The 23529-nt window shown below is 37.4% G+C and overlaps 1 protein-coding gene and 1 long non-coding RNA gene across 4 annotated transcripts in view; one reads left to right on the plus strand and one right to left on the minus strand.

Annotated features, from left to right (window-relative positions):
• LOC307003355 (CLOCK-interacting pacemaker) overlaps window positions 1-23529 on the plus strand; it is a 350350-nt gene that overhangs the window by 283209 nt on the left and 43612 nt on the right. The gene's annotated exons all lie outside the window — the stretch shown is intronic.
• LOC307003359 overlaps window positions 2821-23529 on the minus strand; it is a 97899-nt gene continuing 77190 nt past the window's right edge. The window contains exon 3 of the long non-coding RNA XR_013798692.1: window positions 2821-4975. This is a non-coding gene — a long non-coding RNA (uncharacterized lncRNA). The remainder of the gene's footprint in view (window positions 4976-23529) is intronic.

Here is a 23529-nt window from a genome sequence, read left to right on the forward strand (position 1 = left end):
ATCCCCTTATTTTTCATGCGCATTTAGAACACTCCTTAGTCAATGTAAATGATCCATATTTGAAATGAATGCTTGATGTTCCATATCTGAAATGAATGATATTTCAAATCTACAGCACGGGGATGAGGGGCAAATTTCTCATTGAATAACTTAGATTTCATTCCGTTCCTCACACAAAGCTACGGCTTTAAAATACTTATATATAGCGCATGTGTCATGTGGAGCATTTTATATATTTTATGGTGCTTTTTTGCTTGCAAGTCCCCGTTATGAAAAAAGAAAACTGGACATTCTATCTATAAAATATGTTTATCAGTGCATTGGTTCAGTGGGACTATTTATGAAATGGGATATTGTAGGTCACCTTGAATGAAACGTTTATGTTATGATAAAAGATTTGCACCAGACACAATGCCATATTAGTGTTTGACACAGCTACAAATTCTGCCTTCTCTACAAGTCCCTCATGACTTCAAGTCTCAAACCCATCATAAAAGTCTGCTGGACGCAAGACAGCTGCCTGATCTATTTTAGACTTAATCCTATTGTTAAATCCTAAGTGAACACTAATTGTTTTCCTGGAGACAGACGTGTTACTTGGTTACTTTAAAAAATGCTTGTCTTAAGCCTTTTATTATGGTGAAGCTTTACTGAACATTAGCCACGAAAAATATCTGTCACTCATTCATTCACTTCCCTGACTGCAGTGCAAAGCTGTTATTACTGTGAGTGATTCTATGAATTGATATGTTAGAGAGAGAGTGTATGTGTTTAGTGGATGTAGTTTGATAGTACTTATTATATCGCTTCAGACAAGTGCTAGGTCTTGTAGGGTGTTTTGTATCTTACCCCAAAATCAAATATTTTTTTTTTTTTTTTGTAAACGTAGCGTAATTTTAATGACAATAAAGTATATTTTCACTTACAATTTTGCAATATAATACAAACAAATTCTGTGAGAATATTTTTTCTTCTTGTGTAAAATAGTAATGAAAATTATCTGTACGCAAATAAAAACTGTAATTAATTTAAGAGTCTATTATTATTAGTATTATTAGCATTGCAGTAATAGGAATTTGGCAGGAAATATGCTTAATTGTCCTCAAATTTAAAATGCATTTTCTTTAAGCAAAATGCATCAGTGTGGTCACACTTTATATTGGGTGTCTTCATCTACTATATACTTACATCTGAATGAATTCATTAATTTTAGGTACAATGTACTAATGTTCATGTTGTATTGCACAACACATTTGTGCACATGTATTTTACACATCAGCTTATGTGTGTGGAGATCAGTAGCATGTGCCTTGTGGGGTTTTCTTCTTGAATTGATTTATTAGTTTTTCAACAAACATAGGCTATATTACGCAGCGCTGGCCATGAGAAAATATGCCTTAAGTGAAGATGCTTTTATATGTTAGGATCTTCTGGTTTTGTTTCTGTTTGCGGGTGGCACGTTTAGTTCAGTTTTCTGTGTTTCTGTTAGTTTCCATGTTATTTAATAAGTTTTAATTAATTTAGTTAATGAATTAGTTTGGTCTATTTAAACTGTGTTGTGTTCACTTCATTTGTCCATTATTGTTACATTGTGCTAGGTTGTTCTGTTCCTGCCTCGAGTTTGCTTTTGAGTGTTCTGTTTCCTCGAGTTATATGAATAAAACTGCAGCATTTAGATCCATCTCTCCTAGTTTCTGCAACCTAGCCATGACAGAATAATTTTTTTATGAAAGCTTTACAGGTAGATCTTTGGTATATGATTTTTTTTTCTTTCAACAATTGAAGTTGAATATCAAAGGAAAGTGAATAGATCTTTTCATCTGTTCCCGCTTGAACAACTGGTTTCTTTGATGAAGAATCCCTGTCTGGTCACTCCTATCAGAATAAATATTACAGCAGTCAGAGACTTTAGCAAGCAGACATTTTGTGCTCCTGTCTGAACAAAGAAGGTCCTTTATTCTCCATCCATCCATCCATCTCTCTCTCTCTCTCTCTCTCTCTCTCTCTCTCTCTCTCTCTCTCTCTCTCTCTCTCTCTCTCTCTCTCTCTCTCTCTCTCTCTCTCTCTCTCTCTCTCTCTCTCTCTCTCTCTCTCTCTCTCTCTCTCTCTCTCTCTCTCTCTCTCTCTCTCTGTGGTAAATAAGATCTGGCACCTGTGTCAGTATTGATCATTCAGTCATAACACAATTTGATAGATGAATGATGATTAATGTTGGGCTGGAGGACACTGGCCAGACTGTCTAATATATAATAGTAAATATTTACAGTGAGTGCTGTATTATTTTGGCTCCCATATCTCAGAATGTGCACCCTGGAGCGTCCTGAGAGAGAGAGAAAGAGAGAGAGGCTGCAGATCTTGGCTGTAGGAACGATCTGAAAAAATGGAAGGGGACTCATAAATCTTATCAGCTTGGCTTATGAATATGTATTAGGTGACGTAACATTTTCCAGCCCTAACATTCTTTGCAACTGGTTTGCTGAAATGCTGTGGCTTGTTCAGTCACACTGTAAAAAAATGATCGTGATTTTAACGGTAAAATACTGTAAAAATGCTACAGGGAAAACCTGTTAATTTGTTAACAGAAAGTTTCCATACTATATACGGTAAATAACTGTGATAGATCTAATGGTACATTTCATGTAATTTTATGTAAAATACCGTTAAATTTACAGTTTTTGAAAGTGAAAAAGAACAACTCATTGTATAATTTACAGTGAAAAACCGTAAATTGACATTCCCACAATTCCCTGTGTGACACTTCACATTTGATGTATTTTTGTTGAAATAACTATGTTTCTTCATAGTTTTCTTAGTTTTTTTCTAATCAGTTATGTACATTAGGGTTTTATGTTACATTTAATGTTGTTAAATTAATGTTTATTGCATTTTTTAAATTTCATCATTACCGTGATGGTGTTTAATGTTTGTGTGAGTGCAGCTTCTATATATTAAAATTAACTTTCTTGTGGAAGAGCTGCTTGTGATGAGCTTTGATTGATCATGTGACTCTCATCACTGCTGTGATTGGTGGTTGTCAGTGTATTACAAAAGGTACAAAACAGATATTAATTCTTCAATAGGACGGTAAATTCACATTATATCAGTTAGTAAAATACGCATTATTACTGTATTTTAAGTTAAGTTTGTAAAACCAATAGCGATGATACCGTATTTTTGACGGTAAAGTTCTGGCAACCACAGCTGCCGTTTTTTTACCGTTAATATAACGATTAAATTTTTTACAGTGCAGTCACATTACATTCAATCAGTCAATTTGGTTGCCATCTTGGAAATTTCCCTGGGCAGCTATTTTGTAAGTAAGCTATACAGTGCTGCAGGGAAGACATCTTTTTGTAGGCCAAAACTCAGAAACGAGTTAACATTTTAGCACTTCTGATTTCATCGTGAAGGAGTCAATATGTTTCTTGAATGGGTTTTTGGGGTAAATGTCTGAAATAAGGTCTGTAATTAACACAAGCTCAAGATGTTTTATATTCTACAACACAAAATACATCAGGCAAACCCCCTTTATTAATCCCAATACTTTTTTTGTATTTTATTTTAACTTGATTTGAAAAATGTGGTTGCTAACAAGTGGCTTCAACTATAGGTTGTCAGGAACATTAAATGTCATCAGGCCGAACAGGTAAATTCATCTACGCAATAGCCTTGTTATGTTTATAATCATGTTCTTGCAAATTATTGACTGTATTTAGACTTAAAAAAAAAGTGTTAATTTGTGAAAATGTTAATGATGAACAAAACATGCACTACAAGACTTTAAACATCTTTTTACATTTTACAATTATAGAAAAAAAAAATTAAGCATCATACACCTTTGTAAATGGTTACAGTGGAAAAACTGGGTGTCATTTACTAAATGACTGATGATCACAAACTGATCACAAACTACCAGATTTTTAGGATATTCCAAACACATCAAACTCACGCTCCTAGAAGATCCATGGCAAATGAAAACAAAAATGTGTTTTAAAATATCAAACATGTTATATATCCTCAGACTGGATGGAATCATACTCTGAAGCTAAAGTCTTAACCCATCATACATTACACAACTTTCTGTGAAATTTGTCAACAAAACTCTGCAAATCGTTCTGACTTTTAACAACTAGCGTAGACTTGTCCAAACTGATAGTGATAATCTAGGCATATCTCTGCATTCCTTAATGAGAATTTCCAGATAGCAAGAACCCAAGAAGCAAGTTGCAAAAGCGTGTTTGTGTCTGTGACGTGCAATATGCCCAAACTTCCTGTTTCGATAGAAAACTATTCATGGTGTCTTTAAAGTCATTGTTGCTATGCCCCTGCTGCAGACAATGTGAAAGAATGCGTGTTTGAGCCATTGGCGGTACAAGCGTGTATGTGTGTGTTGTTAATTGAGAGCAATGGTTGTTAATTAGAAGAGTAGAGGACATGACGGGTTTTGCCTTGTCTGACCCAGCAGTGCTGTTTCACTGTCAGTCGTTTAGCCATTTAGCTTGGCCAGGGCGGCACAGCAAGAGGGACACATTACGAGGTGTTAGGGGAGATACCGGGAGCCGACAGAAGTATAAATCATGCTAGCTGTTAGTATGAGGCGAGGCTCTCCTCCCGAGGGGGGGACGGAGAGAGGAGCAGGGCAGAGGAATCATGTGGTTTGTCTTCACGTCCCAGTAGCTTTCAGGCTAATAAACGGATTAGAGTCCACTTTGAGCCAAAGACAAAAAGGGATTTCTGCTGTTCGGGGAGAGAGAGGAAGTGGGAGCGGACTTGAATGAGGATGGTTTGGCTCTGAAAGCAGGCCAGCACTACAGGGAGAAAACTGTGTGGGCTCCTGTCGAGTTTTGAAGCGGTTGGAACGCTTAGCGCGTTTGATGAGACGTTAGAGGCATATTGTGGCACTTATGAAACTGCACAGAAAAAAGATCTATAGATCAGTACTCACCGAAACTGCAGGCAAACGCTCTCAGAGTACCTGTAAATGAATGAACAAATGTCAATGTCAGGGTTACACAAGTTTTGCTATTAGCATTTTGTTAGAGTTTAGGCTGCAAGTTTCTGCCTAAGAATATTCAATCTGAAAGTAACCTAGAGGATTTATGTATACACCATAAATGACAAGACACTTTTTAAAGACCCCATGAATCAGACCTTCAGTTTCTTCATAGCCATGACGTCAGAGGCAGGTGGCATTTATAGTTTACGAGGAATGGAGGTTTCCACTCGAAAGACTATTATATTGGGTTAAAAATATATTCTAAAGCAGAATAGATGAATCAGCAATAGTGTTGTTCATTTTCCCATGAAGAAAATGACAAAGTTTTAAATGTAACCATCATACAGCCTAGCATTTAGAGTCACATAATATCCATTTTTATTTCACTTGGTCTTAAAAAGTCTTACATTTCAAAGAGAAAAAAAGTTTGTCAAGACAAACTTTGGTGTTGGCTCGAGAAAGCCTGCAATGACTGTTTGAAGTAGATCTAAAATAGCTTCAAGATTGAAGTAGTTTTAAAAGCTTGAAGTTTGAAGGTTTTAAGGCTATGCAGTCTATCAGACAAACATGTTGCTAGGGTGTTCTGAGTGGTTGCTAGGGTGAGAGAAAGGGAGGTTGTTTGCTTTTAGATTTTAATTTATGACAGTTGGAGTTTGAAAAGTTTTTGCTCATGTTGGGAATACCGAATGAGACAATTTTTTATCATTTCGAAAATATAGCAGCCTGAAGGTCTGACCCAGGTAGCTTTAAAGCTCTAGGAGGAGTTAGAGTAAGATTTTATATATTTGACAAATAAGAATAATTTCAAGTTTAAATTCAATGTTGGCTTTTTCAAGGTAACAGATTTCACAATGTGCCTTTCTATCCTGATCACAACCAAGATGTAGGAAGTCCGTAGGAGTGGTTCGGTATTGTCTGTCCCAGCTTTTGTGTAACTTGTTTAGCGCTACGTCTAGCGTGGCGAGGAGAGGGGGCACTTTTGCTTCTGACCCTGTCAGCCTGATCCTGAGATGGCCGCTCAGGGCCCCTCACCCACTCAATGCGTTCTTTCAGCCCTCCTCTAGGATCAGCCTAGGGGTCACAAGCAGAAAGACGAGCCCTGGGTGCCGAATTCAGAGGGGGAAAACGTTGTTTTGTGAAGGATCTGAAGGAGCTTTACAACTTCCGAAAGTTTCTCTGACCGCCCCAATAACCCCTTCCCATGATTTTGTGTTTTGTATGTTAATACGCATCAAATGCCTCTCAAACACAATGAGGAGGCCCTGGTTCGGAAACAACAAGAGAGTGGGCGAGAAACCGACCCAGAGTTTGCTTTTCTCCGACCTGAATATAACTCTCTGGTTAGGAGCGTCAGCTTTGATACTTTCATTTGACTTAAACAGAAATACTTGACTCTCAGTAATGTGCCAAAATAATCTCAAGCCAAATAAATCCACAAGCATGACCTTTTTGTCTTGTTTGTTTTTCATTTTCAAATGCTACAAATGTAATATAGGTCTAGTAATAGCTATGCACCAACTATACACCATACGATCAAAAGACATGCGTGGACCCCTTTGAGAGCAGTAAATGAAAGGAAATAAAGATATTAATTCTTGTAATTCCTCAGGGCTATAACTTCAGTAAAGGCTTATAAATTCTTACTGCGGTAAATTGTCATTCCCTGAGGAAAATTGTATTGCTCAGAGACCCTTTCATAGAAAAGATTAATTGAGTTCTCAGTAATGCTTTTAGAGGTACGTGCTAATTGTCCACCGTAAAATGAAAATTCTGTCATCATTTACTCACCATCACATTGTTCCAAAAGTCCAAACCTGTATTGTATTCTTTTGCTAATGGTCAATGGTCACCAAAACTTTTCAAAATAACTGATGATTTTTACAATGGAAATGAATCAATTAAAAACTTAAGACAATGACTTTCTTCTAGAGCTGCTGCACAGCCAAAATCTTTATTGCATTAATTTCCTATTATCACTGTAAAGCTGCTTTGCAACAATCTGTATTGTAAAAAGAGCTTATGAAGGTGATTTGATTATCTCTTCAAGTATCATGTCTCAGATGTTTCTCTTAAAATTATTATGGAGACTTAAAAAACACATATAGTAAGAATATAGAGCAAAGATTTGGTATTTCGGTGACTTTTGATCGCAAACGCTGCTGTCTTGGCAAATCAAAGCACTGTTTTGTTCTCTCTTGGGAATTTAGTGGAGACACTAGAGTACTGGGGTCTTTTTCTCTGTAGAAAAATCTGAAAAACATGGGACTAAGATAAAGTCTCAATGTGCTCTGCTTTCTAGCAGACATTACGAATTCCTACATATATTTCATACTGAATATCAAGGATTGCATTTTGACTTGAACGAGATCTCGTCTATGATTTTCATTCCTTACAGGATGTCCTATTTGGTGTGTCATATAAACTGTTTGCTATGTTTAATTGTAATTTTTCTTATACATTTTTTTAGGTGTTGTTACACCTTTTTATATGTTTGGTCGTTCATTTATACGACAACGGCATTTTGGGGTACTGAATTTGCACATTTTTTAAAACGGGTTTCAAATTGCAGGTTTTTGAAAATTATACCGTTATTGTCTCTTTGTAAACAAAAACAATTTGTGTAAATGGTGACACCATACACATGCGTATAACGTGTGCAGCCTATGGGGCAGACTTACTACTCTGTTGGTGTACTATCAAATTCTATAAAGTAGGGATTTTGGATGTAGCGTTAGTCTAGATATAGCCATTTTCCTTCAGAACTACGTCTGGGATTGTGGTGTATTATAGTATGTATAGTTTGAGTCATCATACGTCACAACCAATTGTTAGCGATTGGTTATGGCAATAACAGAGTGACTCTGGGCAGATCCAATAGTTTTAAACTTCAAAAGAGGACCCGCCTTCAAGGAAGTTAACGCTTGTCAATGGAGAGAGGCCAGACTCTCTGTACAAATGAAAGGTACGAGAGTCTGGTAGAACCAGGCTAGTCTAGATAGGTCTTTGCTAAAAAATATATTATTGTGCTTAATTATATTTCTGTCATGACAACTCTCAGGATTGACACAGACATTGCTGTTGTTGTCATTTTTTCTTCATGGGACCGCATGTTTTAGGACCTATGTGTGCCTTGGCTACCTTGCCGACAGGCTCAGCACTAGTGTTCTAACATGAACCTATTTTAAACTTGTAAAGATTGCTCCGTTTAGGAATTAATAACTGGACCACACAATATGTGCAGAGATATGGAATAAAACATAAATCAGTTTTCTTAGATGTTGATTTCAAATGCGGACTGAAAGCGCGCTGCATACTGCTATACCAGCACCCCGGTATTTGTTTAAATGTTGAGCCGCAGCTCATTGGACGCTGACGCAACAGCAACCAATCAGCTGAGCTATGTAGATAATGATGTGATCGCTACCAAATGAGTCAAAGACTTCACCATTTAGAGTTGCATGCCAGAACTAGGTAATAAAGGTCTGTAATTCCTCAGTACAGTTAAGGGTTTAGCAAATTATTCAAAGTAATTTTGATTTGGATAGAAAGTGTGTACAAACCATCTGCCACTACAGTATAACACTCATTTACCTCTCTCTTGTCCATCTGTGTTTGGTTGGTGTACTGTATAATATGAGAGTTGACCTGCTGGCGTCCGCTGCCTCTGGTACACACATGGCCGCATAAAGGACGTCCCAACCTTCCCTCTCTCTCCTGAAAGGTGCCAAACTCTGCTCTTTAATTATTCATTACACAGTCCTGCCCTGAGAACGGCATCGTGCTGTGTTTCGGTCCAGACGTGGATGGCTGCCATAGCGCGGAGAACGCTTGTTCTATCCCACTGAATGTTTGCAACCATCTGCCGAGGTTCAGAGCAGCAGCATGTGAAGGGATGTTTGATTTTTTTAACACTCTGTTTAGTGTGTCCTGGCGTGTCGCTCCCATATTTCCTTCTGTTTGGACTCTAATGGCTGTAGTGCGTGCATACGGGCGCCTGCAGGCTGAACCTGCTCGGCTAATATTCCTCTCACACAGGTCGTAGCGTGCTCGCTGCATTGATTGCGTGCGTGTGTGTCTGTCCTCTTGCATCTCATCAGTTTCTCCTTGCTAGGGCGAGGAAAACCGATATTCGCTAGCTGTATGGTACCCTATGCCCCCGTTCTCTCTCGGAACATCCTGTCCTATCGCTGTCCATGTTGACTTTGTTTGAGACAATCCATTATTTTTGATAAGCTCATTTTCTCTCCGTCTTATCGAACCGCAGGCAGAACCGGGAGAGAGATGTGGCCGAGGATCCTGAGGGCCGGTGCTGTAGGGCCAGTGCAAACACTAATCAGCTTTAATTTCAACATCTCATCACGAGGGGCTCTGTGTGTGTGATCTGTATTAACCGCGCAGTAATCGGTCTTACGGCACTGCAGTTGTTGAACAATAATCTCGGACCGTTCACAGAACGGCCGATGCGCATTGCATACAAAAATGGTTAAATTCGCCAGCTCCAATCAATGTCCGGGAGTCAGTGTGCATGTTTGCACCAGTTCCCAGGCTGCAGCAATGAACGCTTGCAGAAACTAGTCACTGGATTTGCCAGACGTTTGAGGTTGTGGGACTGAATCTTTTAAAAAAACACTACGTTACCATATTTTTGGAAAATAAGGCACACCAGGTCAAATGTGCATTGTTGATAGAAAAAAACGCACATGTATAAGTCGCATCTGCCTATGCTAGGGCTGTAATGGTACACAGAAGTCACTGTTCGGTATACATTCCTCAGTTTCACGGTCAGGGTAAGATACGAGTTCGGTACAACATGAAAAAGCAAAAATCCCCAATGGTAGGTTTCTTTTCATTCATTTTGAACAGACAGTTCAAATTACAGTTTGTTCCACCTTGCGACATTTATGCCGGTGAAAGAAACGTTTATAAACACTATAACTGAAATTACTGGTGTGTGGGAAACGTGCTATACATATCAACGTGTGCCACTCTCATTCAGCACAAATCCAAATTTAATTCGTATTCTGGATAATGCTGTAAATTGTCGTTCCCATTGGAAAGTTGTAATGCCTTGTTATTGAATCTGCCACGTGACACCACATTTTTGTGGTAAGGACCCATTTTTCTGGTTAATGGTGCATGATCACATCAATCTTTTGCTGTTTGTAAATAAGAAACACGGATGCTAATAGTTTAGCTATTTTTGACTACAGTAACATTAGTGACCAGTGACCACAGACAGGTTTTCTGCAATAATTTAGCTGCAGTATCCAATTTGATTTAAGAGACTTCTAATGTAACTCTATCTGTACCCTTCTGTCCTCCAGTAAACTATTTCTTTTCTTGAAAATCTAAGAGGACGTGAAGAGGTACTGTGTGTGTGTGTGTGTGTGTGTGTGGATGGGGATGATTTCTGACTCTGTGTTGCCGCTCTGTTCCCCTGACACCTGTGTGCTAATTAGGGTCGTATTGGTGCATTCCACGCTAATGACTTCAGGCTGCATACAGTGGCTGTAAACATTTACTCTCATTGTCTGCTGAATGCTGTTATCTCATTGATGGCATGTGTGTGTGTGTGTTTGTGAGTTTTCTCACTGTGCTTGTTAACGCCTGCCATAGATTTTATCAGCTGTTTAATAGTTCATAGGTCTATATATCCGCACAAACACACATATTAAAACTGACCTTTTCACTCTCCTAATAAATGTCTCTGCTTATTCTGCATGATTCATCTTTGTGTATTATTCTCAAGAAAAAAGTTTTTCATAATCTTCCACCGAAACATAGTAACTTTCTCCGCCTCTGAAATTACTTTTCTTTTGTGTTGATGTCAGCAGTGCTGTTTTCAAGTCATGTCGGAATAATCGCATTTACAAGACATGAATGCCATGGCATAATTACCAGTGGGATTTTCTTTGAGCACTGTCTTTCCGAGTTCAAGGCAAGAATCGAATTGGCACTGGACATAATACATTTTAATTGTGAATATTGGCTGTTTGTATATGCATTTTGTGTACCGTTGATAAATAATAGCATCAATGCCTGCTGTAAAGTAAGGTTTATAAGATGACAGGCTTGTGTGACTAAGCATAAAGGATCAGTTAAACATCTAAGAAACATTGTTTGCACTTTTATTTTTGCACCAGTCCTAAACAAAAAATCTTCCTGTGTTTGTCATTAAGTGAAGAGACATATACATGTGAAATTGACAACTAGGTCTGTGTTTTTCCTACTAAAACTACACAAATGCACATTACAAGATAGTTATGATTTCCACATTCGTATAGAAGTAACTTCTCAGGTGGACTTGAAGCACAAGAAGGTAAGGGAAGAACAAAAACATAATAATTATATAATAATTATATCACAACCTAACATCCCTGATCCAATCAAATTCTGCTTTTTGTGCCATCCTACATTATTGGAATCGCTGAATGATCTGTTTTAATCAGAAATACATAAGATTACAGAAGTTAAACAGGTTGTGAATGTCGTTTCATGCTGTTTTCAGAAATTGGGAGGGAGTATTTCAGTATCCTGGCACTAATGTCGATTCAAATGTTTGTGTTTTGCAGCTGCCAGCGCTCTGGATGAAAGAGATAAACGGCACAAGCACTTCATTTTACTGTGATGAGCGTTTGGATGCAGGGTGACGTGTTCTGCTCTGGTCCTCAATCATACGCTGCCTTCTCAGAGCACACAGAAATATACAAAAGAGTCGTTTAATTATTAACTTCTACTTTTTAACAGAAGAGATCTGATTAATCAGAAGAAGTGACATTTCAATAACATTTTTGCAGTTTAATTAGGTAAGATTAATTGGCAAGATTAGCTTTGGGCTTCTCAAGTTATGAAAATGTAATAAATAAATAAATAAATGTTGCTTGTTGATGTTTGTTTGAAGAAACATTTAATTCTCTTTGCCCAAAGGGATCTAAAAACTTTAATATCCTAGTATATATATTTGTTTTCTGTATGCATACTTTGGTTACATCTCGAACAGATCTCAAGAATATCTCAAACTGTGCTCAGATTTCCCAAGATAACAAGGTCTGCAATCACATTTCAGAGATCGCAATTTAAACATTTTTCATCACATGTTTGTAGTCAATACAAAAATAAATACTTGTATCCTGCACACACACACACTTTTTTTAAAATCAAAAACATTAATATTCCCTCCCCCTGACAGTGATATCTCTTCTCTGATGACATGTGCGCAAATAAATTACGAAACAACAACAATCCAACCATCCAATCAATTCCAGATAGACAAAATCAAGTCATGCTCTACATTTCTGTCTCTCCCGTTCTGTTTTTTTAAATTTTTTTTTTAAAGAAACATAAGTTATATTGTACAAACAGCTTCTGGAAAACATTACAGTAAAGAGCCTCTACACAAAATATCACATATAACAAATGAAGGAAAAAATAACATTCTTACATAAAAAAAACCCATCAGAATGAATATATATTAAAAAACTAAACTGTTTTCTATTTCAAGACGCCACTTCACTCAGATATCAATTGGCAAGAAAAAAGTTTGCAATTTCCGTTTCATGCTGACTTTAAGAAAGAAAAAAAATCTGAGCTATGCTATCATGCTATGCTATATATTGAATTTCAAAAATGTAACCGGTAGTATCAACGCTCCCGTGCATGCTCTGTAAAGTGTGTCAATTCTATTTGCAACATGTTTTTATTTAATTTTTTTTAGCATTTTAGCCAGTAATAAAGCCAGTCGGGAGGATTTTAGCCAGTAACAAAGCCAGCCTGGAGGATTTTAGCCAGTAACGGTCCCTACACACCGGACGCGAATAGCGCGTCAGGCTCGAGTGATTTCAATGTTAAGTCAATGCAAAGGCGCGTAACGCGTCTTTGCATTGACTTAACATTGAAATCACTCGCGCCTGACGCGCTATTCGCGTCCGGTGTGAACGCACCATTACAAACATGTCTGTTGAATGCATGAATGAATGTAATGGCCAATCAGAGGGGTTTAAGTTCCCTCAACACCCCTCATAATGCTAGATCATTGACTAAGTTATGCACATTAAAAAATAATTTCATAAAAACCAACAAAGTAAATACAGATGTTAATAAGAGATTAATTGAGAAATGTAGACAGCTTTTTTTCAATAATAACAGGAGTTTTGGAAAGATAAATCAGTGATTGAGAGAATTCTTTGCTCAATTTAATTAACAACTTTGAATAAAAGTTTTATTTTTTATTGATGTTAAAGGTGAAGTCAGCTATTTCTAAGAAACACTGTTGATATTTGAAATCACCACAACAGAAAAAAAAAACACTATGCAACACAGGCACCTCCCCCTAATGAGTGTATACACCCCTTACTGCTCATTGGCTACAAGTGTGTTTTGGTGCTCGGCCCGATCCTCTTTCAACAGCGTTTCTCAGAAATCGCTTACTTACATTGAAGTACACACTGCTAAATTTTAAGAGTAACAACCATATTCAAATGTGTGATTGAATCTGAAATGACATAGCAATGAACACGGGATCAGACAAAACGGGTAAAAATAGTCCAATTATTATGTCAAAACAGATATGTGCTTTAAGTCCTGGATTAACTGGCCACTTGTTCTATTAAGTGCAATCAGGGCTGGAAATGAGGGTTAGGGGAGGGTCTTGGGGGAGCGAATTTCAAGGGATAGAGTTTGTTAAAAACAAATGTAATCTTTTATCCATGTAATAGCCTACTAACACTATGCAAATTTCATACATACAATATATTAGGATTTTCTACATCTATGGTATGAAAATATACATTTGTGGTTGAAAGTCTTGGCCATTTCCACCACTGCATGTTCTAAAAGCTTTTAAAACATTAGGAAAAAAACCTGGATGTTTTGAAAATAGAACATTCAGAGATTACTTCATGGGAAATGTTAGCAAAATGTTCTTGAAACATATTTTTTGTAAGCTGAATGTGTGCTTCCAGGTTTTTTTTCTAGTCTTTGAAGCGATTTGGGATGAAAAGATATAACACAAGTTATGCACCTTCTGGTTTCACATATCTGTGCATCTACCTGTGTTTCTTAATGTATTTAACAGGTTGCATGCACGTGTGTGAGTGCATGTTTGGAAATGTGTGTGTGTGACGTGAGAGTGTGTATGTGACTCATCATGTCATGCTTAATGCAGCTCAACACAGAATCACGCTATTGTTTTCCTCCAGGGCTCCACTGGAGAAACTCACGATGCTCTATTCATTCAGACAAATCCCACAGCTCTACTGCGGCACTCTTAATTTAACGCCGCTGTGGCCGCTCTCATAGACAGCCATCAGATTACACAGGCGCTGTATATACAGCCTAATCCACAGGAAGCACTAGAATCGCTGCTCTGACTCACGGAGGGCAGTGATGGTGTCTGATGGTGAAGTCCACCCGCTAAAAATGTCTAAATAATAATAATGTCATTATTTAGACTCATGTGGTTACAAACCTGTATGCTTCACAACAGATGATTTTAGTAATATGAGCTGCTCTATTCGGTACAATAAAAGTGAACTACCTGTTAAGTTCTATAAAAGTAGTCCAAAAAATGTTCTGAAGCACACGGTAGTTTTGTATGTAAAATAACTGCGTGAATATCCTGAATATTAATTGTGTTCCAATTAAGTCAGCAATTTATACGGGTGTAGCCTATTATAATCCGAGGATGGTGAAAACATTTTCATTATTTCTTTAACCGTAAAAAGTCTACTTAATTGTATTTGGTACAATAATTTCCGATGCCTCCCAATTATCAAAACTTTGCTGAATTTTTTTTTTACACAATCTGGTTGCTTTTATAGCAAAAAAGGGCTTTTTAGTATAATTCTTTACTGAGAACTAAAAGCATTATTCAGAATAATATCCACCTTGAGGTCATGGTACATGTGTCTTTTTGATGTGAAATCTTTACCGATTTTTATAAAGAATACATTTAATATTGTTAGTAATGAACACTTATTGGACTGAAGCAACCTAGATTTCGCTGATTATACATCATTTGAAAAAATATATAATACGATACATCAGGGTTTTGAGTACTGTATCTCTCAAACATCATTGTGTTGCATTGCATTATATTTTTTTGCTCCACACAATGAGCCATTAAAGAATGAAATATGATACTAAACAAAAACAAAAAAATACAAAGCAAACCATTTCATTTACTTATTTATTTCGATTTTTAAAATTTTCTGACTATTATTTCAAGCCATGTCCTCTTGCCAAGCACTTGGTGATCATTTGGACCCCCGCTCATCTACAGCCGAGCATTGTGGTATTTTCAGCGCATGTCCTCTTGCTGGCTCAGCGCTTCTGCAAGGGTGAATCTCATCCCTGAGTGAATCTCATTTGAGTTGTGAGTGTAGGTGGAGCCTTTACTATGCGCTGTTCCACTAGAGACTTGTGTGAGGTGTGTGAGAGAGAGAGAAAGAGAGAGAGATCTGTTATATGACTCAGTAGGAGTTTTGAACAGGCACTTACATGCCATATGTTCACACAGGAAATACACCATTCTGTGACACACACACAAAAAAAAACTGTTCGTGTGATGCCCTCAAATGCACATCTTTTATGGACACTTGTTCCAGCCAGCATAAGTGGAAATTATGTATGTCATGTTCTCAATTAACTTTAAATTATGAATACAAAATTAAAATGGTGAAGAATACAATGAAATGAGACATACTGTAATATGCACACAAAGGCCAAGCAGCAGTCATTGTGTTATGAATCCACCAGATCAAGAGGTCTTCACAGGTGTTAAATGTCCTAAATTAAAGTCTGTGCTGTGAAATTGTAAGTTCTTTGTTTGTGTGTGTGTGTGTGTGTGTGTGTGTGTGTGCTCTTGTTTATGTGATTTATGAGGACACAAATTTGTATAATGACATGTGTATTACACTGGTATTACAACTTAAACGTGGTTTATGAGGACATTTCATGAGTCCTCATAATTCAAATAGCTTAAAAAACAAAAACAAAAACAATGTTTTATTAAAAATGTAATGAATATACAGTTTGTACAGTATAAAAAAACATCACGCCTATGAAGAGTCCTCATAATGTAGTTGCACCAACGTGTGTGTGAGTGTGTGTGTGTGTGTGTGTGTGTGTGTGTGTGTGTGTGTGTGTGTGTGTGTGTGTGTGTGTGTGTGTGTGTGTGTGTGTGTGTGTGTGCGTGCGCGTTTTGTTTTAGCAGTTTGGTTTCGTTATAGACTCTTTTAGGATAGGAAATTAGGTTTTGAGTTCTAAAAGTTACCGTACATAGAATTGCACATCAATCTCATATATCAAAAGATACAATTTTATTCATTATGTTTACAAAATCCAAATTGAAATCTATTACTCATTTGTTATTTTCTCTCCAAAGTAGGTAGACAAGGGACAGAATGTTCCTTTTCGATGTGTGGGTGCAAGTGAGAAAGTGCAAGTTCCAGAAACAATGCAAACTTTGAAATTGTTTGTGACATATTTAGATAGAGTCAGACCTAGAAACACAATTTTTGTTTAGGCTGTGACTCAAAGATGAAGGAGCGTGTCAAAACGATATATTATTATTACGAAATGTAACATTCTTCTCACTAATTCCAATCCTGGTTCATCTTTGTGACAAATGAAAGAAACGAGAAACTATTATTGTAAATACCAACAATTTTACATGAAAAATTGGACCGTTTGTAGCAGGAAGCAGACTTCTAATCTGATCTGATGTGGATTCGTCTGAAACTGATGATCCAGGATCTGTAATAGATCACTGTCAGACAGAGAACCTTGACTAAACCCGGATAATCAAATTCAGTTCTTTCAAAAGAGGTTGTCCTTAAGGGATGAGGTGAGCTAACTTTAGATGTCCAGGCTGTTGGTCTGTAAAGACTGGCGAGGCACCAGCATGTTTTATATGCATACATTAAATAATAACAAGAGTAATAGTTGTTATAGTAGTAAACATAGGTATTATACTTGTCATAAGCAAACTGCTCAGCCAGTTTCTTAGCTCATGAGTTGATGCTGATGATGACCAGACCACCAAACATTGCTAAGTCATGGAAGTGCAAAAGTTTAGTTTTTATTTGTATTTTTTTGAATATGCTTTAACCTTGTCTATTTACCCAGACACCGTCTGTAAACAGTATAAAGCTTCAGACAGACAAACTCAAAGATACAAACCAAAATCAGATAGGCAGGTATAGATTTAAAAGTGTCAATTTCTTTCCTTTTTAAATGAAATTCAGACTTTGATTTTTGTTGTTGTGAACTTGAGTCACTATGTTTTTAATGTTTGTTGCCAGATAATGTGTACTTTGTGTATGCAAAAAATGTGAGGAAATATATGTCTTCCGTGGGTTTTCATGAAAAACATGAAAATATACAGTTATGGTTTACTTTACAGTATTATTTGTGTTAGTGGAGTTAGTTTGGCATCATCTGTATTTAGGTGATTTTCAGTAATCTATATTTGGCAACAATGCAATGTTTTTACACTTTTTCTAGCACATGAATAGGCACCAAAGCTGTAATCGATCCACTTCCCTGAATCCCCCAATAAATAGCAAAAAAAACCAAACAAAAAAACTATAGTTTGCAAATGTAATAATTTGGGGACTTTTTATAATGTAAATAAGCTTATGCTACACCTCAAAAATCACATCCTCTCTAAAAGCTTGGGCACTGAACAGAGAGAGCCCGGATGGACTCAATCGCGACACGGGGTCCCAGGCCAATAAACGGTCCAAGGGGTCCAGAAACCATAGCGGCACTCCTGACCACAGGTATGTTTAATAAGTTTCAGTTTTGAAAAACTTTGAGAATGCAAAAGGTCTTGCAAGTGGCTAAGAAATTATAGCATCTCTACAACATATTTTTTAAACCTAGACAGGCAAGGCCGTAACCATGTTTTGAACATTGCGGGGGACCAAAAATAAAAATAAAAAAATCATAGGAATGTCACAAATGTAATTGTGCTCCTTGTAAAAACTATTTATTGTAAAATAATGCATTGGAACTTTTTTCAAGTAATATTTTTTTTTGTCCTGAAAGGCTTCAAGGAAAATCAGGTAACCACGTTTATTAAACGAATTCAGAACATGCATTCATTCTTAATCTTATGCCTAATATGCTGAAAATGGGTCTATTAGGCCTAATGTTTCTTGTCTCGTCACATTCAATTATGAATTGCAAGTTCGCCATATCTGATTATTAGGGGGGGGCATGTCTTTTGACTTAATTTTTTGCATAGTTTAATTTTCCAGGCATGTCTCATCACAAAAGTAGATAAACTACAGGCAAATTTTAATGGATATAATTGTTTTTTTTAATCATATTCCATTCTCATTTTAATTATGTATATGCCTACTTTAAATTAACTTTTTTATTCTACTGTGCGATCTACTTGTAGGGAGCATCAGTCATTTCTGAAGTTCTGCAGAAGATTAATCATAAACCTGCATTCCTCTCAAACCAGTTCTGATTGTCTGCAATCAGTTCAGAGCAGATTGACCAGTTTTTAATCCATCAGCGGTCAGTGACAGACTCAGGTGTGAAGCAGTATGTCTGTATAAATACACTATTAGACAGGTTGCACTCCAACAGGAAGGCCATATGGCTGTTAACCCACAATCCTCTTCACTGCCACACCAGGTATAAAACAAGTGTGTTATGTTGTGGGGCTCGTGTGTGTGTGTGTGTTACCGTTTGGTAACCGGGAGAGTCTTGTTTTCCTAGATAAGGCTGAATTGACTTCTTCCAGGTCTATTGGAGTAACACGAACTTGACTAAACCTGTCACATGTGCTCCTTGTCATGTGCTGGTGTTTTTAGTTTTTTTGTGTGTCTGTATTTGAGTGCATTTTGTCGATCTCAGCTCTCTATTATGAGTTGTGTTGTGCTGAGTTGCAGGTGCTACAGATTTCACCTGACACACTGACCTCTGACCTTGACCTGACTCACTGACCCTGTGAAATGGGGCTCCAATGACAATGATGTTATTGTGTGAGTGTGGTTGAATCATTGGACTGTTAACACAATGGCTTGTCCTGGCGAAGCTGTTGCTCTGTCAACGGTGGCTGTCGACTGCCTTCTAAAGCCCAAAATACTTTTGTTTTTTGTATGTTAGTGTATGCGAACAGCCAAACGGGTAGCCTTTCAAAGCACACTCCATTTTATAGCATGTATGAACACAGGAGGTTGACACATGCACAATATAAAGTTGTATTGTTTATATATATATATATATATATATATATATATATATATTGACTTTTTAAACAAATTTACCATTAATATAGAAGCTACATCCTTTCTGTCTAACATGTTTTCTCACGTACACGCTTCCAACTCTCCCCACTCGTAAGTACGATTTTGTTGTGACGTTCGTGAGTTCTCGTAAGTATGATTTTTCGGACATCACTTGAGTGCTCTTTTAAACCAAAGCTGTCCACACAAGCACTTATCAAGGTTGGCGTCTTGTTGTTCCGTCTTCGATATTTGTTGTCGTTTTTATCAGTCTCTTCCATTCATTTTTTCGACTGTGAAACAATGACCCGAATCAGTGTTGGACAAACTAGTAAGTGCAACAACAAAAAAAAACCTGTGCATGCAGAGTACAAACAATTAGAAAAAAACGGCTACTGTATGCGTAACCTAGTGTATGCGGGGAACAAAAGAGTATACATTGGGCTTAAGGCAGCATGGTAAACTGAAATGAAACCTAATGACAGATTTATCTACTACTCTGAAAACAACACAAATAGCACTTCTCATCTGAAGTGCACAGGCGATTTTAATCACAATTCATTCCAGTTAAGTTTTATGTTAGCATGTTGCTAAGCTAACAATACAGTTCTCTAAGCACAAAAAATAGAGGGTGAAATAGACAGACCACCAGTATTTACAGACCACATATCAAAATCAAAGTTTTGTTGCTAGTCTGTTAGCTTTGAGCATTAGTACACAACATAGTGTTCTCCTAAAGATAATTACAGTCAACTCTAGTTTTTGATGCCTTACAGTTATTTATGTCTAGGTAGGCAGCACACTAGAGTTTGGAACAGATCTTAGAGTTCTTAATTAAAGTCCACCTGCTTAGTCTATGTAACTCTACTTCTAGTTGTACGTGTGTGTGTATGTGCATAATAGTGAGTTTCCTTTGACAAGCAGAACGACAGGATAATGGTCTCTGTGATCATGCGTGTGTGTCCACAGTTGGACAAAAGAGTGTATGTTTGGCATGAACAATGGATGACTGTGTGTCTCTCTTCTGAATGAATAGAAAAAACAAGCTCAAAAGTTATCTTCACAAAATAATTACATTTATGACACCTATTGGAACCGATTCCAATAGACTTGATTTAATTGCTAACTATTGATGTTTCTGTCTAGAGGTGACTGGAGCCACAAGACTAAATTAATTTCATCCTTCAGAACAGGTGTGTTTTCCATGACAGTTTTGGAAATGTTTCCGTACCTGTCTCTATCTGTGATCAGGCTTGTGAAACATTAATTAAATCAGCGTCGTTGTCTGTTTCATACTCTCCAGATCTGGCTCCAGACATCGGCGTAATTGAAAATGTGTACTTGTCACACATTTTAGCAATCAGGGTCACTCATCCGAAATTAATAAACACCTTTTTTTTTAGAATCAGAATTCTAACAAGGGCTTTTAAACGCGATGTTCCTGGGCGGATATGAATCATTTAACTGTGGGAGTGTATGAATAGACTGAGAAGTTGTTAATAAAAACAGATCTGATGGGCTAAGATGATATAATTGCACAGATTTCCGTCCTGCTTTTAATTCAGCAGATTTATTCAGCTCAGCGTCTCTAAATGAATCCACTATGAAAATGACACCAGTTCAGGCTGGAGTACGTTAACTTCTCTATAACATATAAAGCTGTCATTACTGTTGCCCGCATCTGCATTCATGCATGCGTGCGTGTGTATGTGTATATGAAATGAGAGTGCTCTTTAATTCTGATTACTCTGCCAGCAGTTAGTGTTTATGGTAATATCTGAGAGACGAACGGCAATAAAGCCATCTGCTTATGGCTTCCATTAAGCTGATTGTTTGGATGAAATTATGAAACACACACACAGACCTTTATTAGCTGCTAGATAAATAGATAGGCATTAGCTGGTGAAGAGGGCAATTGTTGGTCATGGCTTGAGGTTGTAGGGGTAAGACTCGTACTGCCTCGCAGGAAGTATGTCTATAAACTCCAGATTTATCACAGAGCAGATAATGATGATGGCTGGAAATAGTGTTTGTCGCTTCAGGCGAGCGTGACTCGATCTAAATAGAAGATGCAGTGTGGGCTGACAGGTAACTCGGGGTGCTTTCACACTAGAGCTTTTGGTGTGGACTTGAGTATGTTTGACATTAGATTTTAGTTTGTGTAAGAGCGGTTTTCCAAACAAGTCCACTTGAGCCTGATCCTCCCTAAGTTTTTTTTTCTCCATTTCTGTCACCCGATGGATGGAGTTTGGGTTCCATGATGCTGTCGCCTTTGGCTTTTGTTAAAAGACAAAATTCAGTAATATTGTCGATTTAACTACACTATCAGAGGAAAATTTGAAATTCATTTAACTGAATAAGGTCTTCTTCAGAGTTGTTTTATAGCAGAGTCGAATTTGTTTCATAATTGACCTATTTTGCAACATCGACACTGTTAATGAACAGAATTGGATCAACATTGAATTGGCTTGAGGTGAAAGATGACGCTATTGCTTTCTTAAGAGCTCCTGAATTTTACACAATTATTGAACTGAACTGAACTGAATTAACACTAAACTGAAAGACACTATTCTTATTAGACCTGCTTTAGAATTTGAATTGTCTCATATTTGATTGTTTGCATCATTGATTCTATTTCCCTATTTATTACTGTGAAGCTGCTTTGAAACAATCTGTATTGTATAAAGAGCTATATAAATAAAGGTGGTGTGAATTGAAAATGTGGTTCAGGAGCAAGTTACGTAGATTAAGCGTGTTCAAACTTGTAGTTTGGTTCTCTTGGTTCTTTTGGTAAATGGACTGCATTTATATACAGTAGCACTTTCACAGACCCAATGGCCACCAAAGCACTTTACATATTGCCTCACATTCACCCATTCACACACCAACGGCGGTGTCAGCCATGCCAGGCGCCATCCAACTCATCGGGAGCAGCTGGGGTTAGGTGTCTTGCTCATGGACACCTCGACACTTGGTCGGGTGGAACCGGGGATTGAACCACCAACCTTCCGGTTTGTAGACAACCTATATGAACCACAGAGCCACTGCTGGACTCGTTGTGCGTACATACAGTATGACGTTTTTTTTGCCAACTGAGAACTTGTGAAGAGCTTGTAAAATATGTAAATTAATCAAAACAGGGCCGCATTTTGTAACATCACATCCTGTTTTTGGTTAATTTAGATGTATTTGGTCCATGTTGCATTCAAATTCCAGTTGAACCGCTCCAGTTCCTTTTTAGTGGTCTCAGTCTGCTTGTTTGGTGTGCACCAGGGTTTGGATGGAAGCGTTTACAATTATTCAAATGAACTGCACTAACAGAACAGTCTTGCACAGAGATAGTTTTAATTGAATCAAACCTGCCACGTGTGAACACACCTAAGAATTGAAGGAGTCTAAAGCCGGGGTGCGATTTTGGCCACGTTTTGGCCATCTGAGACTAATTTTGATCCTTGGCCAAAATCTGAAATCTTTGATCGTTAGTTTGACATGTTAGTCTGATATGTTGACATGCCTATTAATAACCGTTGCACATTTTTTTTTAACCTCAGATGAAATTCTGTCAGTATCAGAAGATTTGACTCATAGTCTTGCAGTGTGACTTCTCCTACGATGACCGTAAAATTGTCTAGATTGTCTAAAAAACGTTAGAGATTTCTTTGCATCAACCATTTCAATCCCGCGTGTAACAGTTCACGGTCACCGAAAGTGTCATTGATTGATTATGTAAAACGCTAAATACAGGTGTAAAAAGGCTCTAAAACGCTTTGAGCTTGTCCACTTTCGACAAATTCCAAAGGTAGTCAAAAATGCATTCAACCGGATTGCTATTTTAGCGTAGACGCTCAAGTGGTCGAATGTGTTCGAACAGTTACAAAAGACCACCTATTGACGCACGCTAGCAAGGCAGGATTTAAACTTTGTCGGCTGAAGACCCAGGTTTTTTTGTACCAAGCAAAATGTTCTCTAAACATTCCTGATTTCTAACATGCACTCACAGCATCAGAGCAGAAACAAAAGCTGCTGCTCCCAGTATGTTTTTCCCCATTTCCATTTGCATTCAAATGTAAATTACGTGAGCTCATTTTGTCCAATAAATCAAAATATCTGAAAAAGCCCATATATATTAACCCACCCATAGACCCTCCCCTTAAATAAATCAGGACAGAAGTGGTTGAAAGTGGATTAAAACACCAGGTCTAAACGGGAATGTGTCTCCCTACTTCTGATTCGATCGACCACATTGCATCTTAATACCAGGTGTAAACAGGGCCTTAAAAGTATGACATT

Source organism: Phoxinus phoxinus (assembly GCF_949152265.1).
Source record: "Phoxinus phoxinus genome assembly, chromosome: 8".
NCBI classification, from domain to species: domain Eukaryota; kingdom Metazoa; phylum Chordata; class Actinopteri; order Cypriniformes; family Leuciscidae; genus Phoxinus; species Phoxinus phoxinus.